This window comes from Condylura cristata, unplaced genomic scaffold (assembly GCF_000260355.1).
Source record: "Condylura cristata isolate star-nosed mole 26May11 unplaced genomic scaffold, ConCri1.0 scaffold00004, whole genome shotgun sequence".
Classification (NCBI taxonomy): domain Eukaryota; kingdom Metazoa; phylum Chordata; class Mammalia; order Eulipotyphla; family Talpidae; genus Condylura; species Condylura cristata.
The window spans coordinates 62,574,225-62,578,499 of NW_004567105.1; positions in this window are offsets into that span (position 1 = coordinate 62,574,225).

Sequence of the window (4,275 nt, forward strand, 5' to 3'; positions counted from 1 at the left end):
GCCAACATTTGTTGTTGCTAGTTGTTTGAAGATATGCCATTCTCACTGGGGTGAGGTGGTATCTCATTGTGGTTTTAATTTGCATAGACACCACTTTTTTTAAAAAGATTTATTTATTTATGCATACAGACCTGGGGTACAGGCCAGAAGTGCAGGGGTGGTGAGAGGATTCACCCGAGACAGTGGGGAGAATAGGCAGATTGACAAGTATACTGCTGAGGGGAGTAGCAAGAGAGACAGGTGAGGTTTACTGTGCCATGTGGGCCACCTCCCTGACCAGGGGTCGAACTTGTGCTATAGGGGCTGCAGCTAGCTTTAAAGTGTTGCACTTTATGCCTGTTATGCCACCAGGGAGGGCCCACAGGCATCACTTTCTATAGGACAGACTGCTATAAGCACTGAGGATATGTGATGAAACAGGTCTTACCTGCAAAACAATTGAGATGTAGTATCTATAGCATTAGATTGTGGTCAGCGCTAAAAATAAAGCAGGGAAGAAACACCCTGTGTGTGGGATGATGAAATTTTGGTGTCTGTTTCCTCAAGTGGAAATTCAGAATTAGAGTGTGAACTGGCTATCACATGTCAGGCAGGTTGTTGTTTAGAATGTTGGAGGCAGCTGGCAGTGACCTATAGATGTTCTTCCACTGATACTGGGTTTAACATTTCTTAGTGATTTAATAGTTGTGCAAAGTTGTGTGAAAACAAACATTTTTTAATGATTTGGATGTAATTTTCTGTTTGTGTTTTCTTTTAGGATTTATTTAATGCAATCAAGAGCTGGGGTATAGGCCAGAGGTCTGGGGTGGTGAGAAGATTCATCAGAGACAGCATGGGGAGTAAAACAGTTGGATCTACTGAAATACACTGCTGAGGGGAGCAGCGGGCCAGATCGGAGAGGTCTGCTGCACCATGTGGGTCAGATTCCTGGCCGGGGATTGAACTCCTGCTGCAGTCAGTGGCTGCTGATAGCTTCATAGTGCTGAGGTGTAACCCCTTGCGCCACCAGGGAGGCACCTCTGACTATATTTTCTTATGTGTACAAAATCAGTTTCAAATCTTTAGTCTCTTATAAAAAATGGTGTTAACAGCCCGCCCTTCCTGGTGGTGCAGTGGGTTAGGATGCAGCACTGCAAAGTAGCCGCCTCAGTGCCAGTTCTGTCCCTGGCCCGGAGGTGACCCACATGGCGCGGCAGACCTCTCCTGACCCGCCCACTGCTGCCCTCAGCAGTGTACTTCGTCAGTCTCTCTGTTCTGCTTCCCACTCTGTCTCTGGTGAAACCTCTCGCCACCCCCTGCACCTCTGGCTTGTAACCCAGTTCTGTATGAATAAATAAATCTTTAAAAAAAAAATGTTATTAGTCTTATGTGTTCTCTTTTGGAAAGTAAGATTTCAATATTATTGCTCATAGTTACTTCTCTACATTTTGGTTTTGAAAAATATTTTACCTGGGCCTTCCCTGGTGATGCAGTGGGTTAAAGCACAGCACTACGAAGCTAGCCGCAGCCATTTCAGCACTGGTTTGATCCCCGGCCCCGAAGGTGACCCACATGGCATGGTAGGTCTCTCCTGACCCACCCGCTGCTCCTCAGCAGTGTACTTCGTCAGGCTGCCTGTTCTGCTTCCCGCTCTGTCTCTGGTAAGGCCTCTCACTGCCCTTGTACCTCTGGCCTACACCCCAGTTTTGCATGCATAAATAAATCAAAAGAAAAATATTTTATCTTCAGAAATATTTGTTCTATACTAAGGTGTACAGCAACTCGAGAAGTACTTGTAGAACACCTATTTTATCTAAGGGGTTGTAAAGATAAAGACGAGCTAATGGGGGTTAAGAGGCAGGAACTTAATTGGTGCTATGGGGACAATTAATCAAAAGCTGATAACAGGAAAGAGCAATTATTTTCCCCTTTAATTTTTTTTTTCAGTTGAAACAATTGGAGGGGGATTTAAAAATGCAGTGTTATTTGAACAATATCTTGGAATGTTATTTTGTCTTGATGGCATCTTAATTCTTTAGAATTCAGTAATGTATTCTCTTCCTCACTGGGATAGAGTTGCTATTTTCTGCTTTTTTTTTTCCTGGTTAAAAATTTTTTAAATGTGGCCCTCCCTGGTGGCGTAGTGGGTTAAAGCACGGCACTAAGAAGCTTAAGCCACTTCAGCATGAGTTTGATCCCCACCTGCCCTGGAGGTGACCATATGGCAAGGCAGACACTGCTCCCCTCAGCAGTGTACTTCTTCCATCTGCCTGTTCTGTGCCCCACTCTGTCTCTGGTGAATCCTCTCACCCTCTGCATATCTGGCCTGTACCCCAGTTCTGTATGAATAAATAAATAAATCTTTTAAAAAATTTTTTTAAATGTGCTTAATATTTTGACTCATTTAGAACGTGTCATAGTGTTTTTTAAATATTTTTTTGTTTCTTTTTGTTCAAAGGTTTATTTATGCATGAAGAACTGGGTTGCAGGCCACAGGTATGTATGTGGGGGGTGGGGTGGGGTGGCAGTGAGAGAATTCGCCAAAAACAGAATGGGAGGTAATACAGAACTGAAATACACTGCTGAGGGGAGCAGCTTTCCAGAAGGAGAGGTCTGCTGTGCGGTGTGGGTCAGCTCCCTGGCCTGGAATCAGACATGCTGCAGATAGCTGGGTAGCGCTGAAACTTAACCCCTTGTGCCACCAGTGTTTTAGGGTGACTTGTCTATACTAATAACTAAAAAATCCTATTTACTGAAAAGTAATATCCATTTCTCTTTATATGGTTCTGATTTTTTTATATGTAAAATCTTGAAATTAAGCCTTTTTGAAAATTGTCTCTAGTAGTTAGTAAAAGGTGTATTTTTGCTTTCAATAGTCTTTATTAGAAGTTTTGGTGCCCGCCTATATAGATGAATTTCGCTAGCACTTAAGCTCTATAAAGAATTTTTCAGGGACTTTTTCTTTAAAAATTACATTTGTGTTTTACTTAAAAAATGAAAGAATTGGCCTTCAATGGCGCACGGTTAAATTGCAGCACTGTGAAGCTATCTCCAGCCACTGCAGCATGAGTTTGATCCCCAGCCAGGGAGGTGATCCACATGGCACAGAAGACCTCTCCTGTCTGGCCCTCTGCTCCCCTCAGCAGTGTATTTCAGTAGATCAGTCTGTTCTGCTCCCCACTCTGTCTCTGTTGAATCCTCTCAGCCTCCCGCACCTCTGGCCTGTACCCCAGCTCTTGTATGCATAAATAAATCTTTTTTAATGAAAAAATTCATTTCATACCCTATTAAATGCATTTTATCATTAGAAAAGGAAAATTAATTATGTTTTTATTTAGTTTTCTATGATGTCTGACACAAATGCAGTTGACTTAAAAGTTTTTCTAAACTACTTTTCTGATTGATATCTGGAATAAAGGTTGCTAAATAAAAGTTGTGCGCAGGTATTGTTAACTATTTCCTGTTTTTAATGGAAAGGAAATATTTTTATACTAATTCTAAGTTATAAAATTATATTATTACGTTGGTTAAAAAATAACCTTGCAAAGGAAAAGGGGAAAGACATTCTTCCTCAATCTCTGCCCCCTTTTTAAGGAGTTTAGCTAGTAATCATTTTTTAATTCTGTAGTCTCAGCCACAATGGAGCTATTGGAACTTTTTCTGTAGATGTGATGAGCATGGTAACATTTCTCTGTTGTATGTGCTTTGAATTCTTGCAGTTTTGTCTTACTGGTATTTGTTCTATTTTCTATAACCTGCTATTCATGTTAGGCTTGCTAAAGAGGTTTAAAAAAAGCTTTATTGAGATTTATGATTGTGATGTTGTGCCATGTATATTTGTAAGGTGACTTATACTTTTTTTTTTTTTTTAAAGATTTATTTATTTGTACATACAGAACTGGGGTACAGGCCAGAGGCTCAGGGGCGGTGAGAGGCTTCACCAGAGACAGAGTAGGGAGCAGAACAGGCAGATCGACGAAGTACACTGCCGAGGGGAGCAGCAGGCGGGCCAGGAGAGGTCTGCCACGCCATGTGGTCTCCTCCGGGGCAGGCGGGATTCGAACTCATGTGGAAGTGGCTCCAGCTTCTCAGTGCAGTGCTTTAACCAGCTGCGCCACCAGGGAGGGCCTACTTTTTTGTTTATATTATCTGGCTCATGTTTGAGCATCAGAATATATGCCTCATTAGTCATATTGAGGAATGTGTTGCCTTTCTTAATGCTTTTTGCTCAAAGTTTGGACTTCATCCACCAAGGTCAGATAACTTTTGAGGACTAATTTAAAATTTCTTATTTGC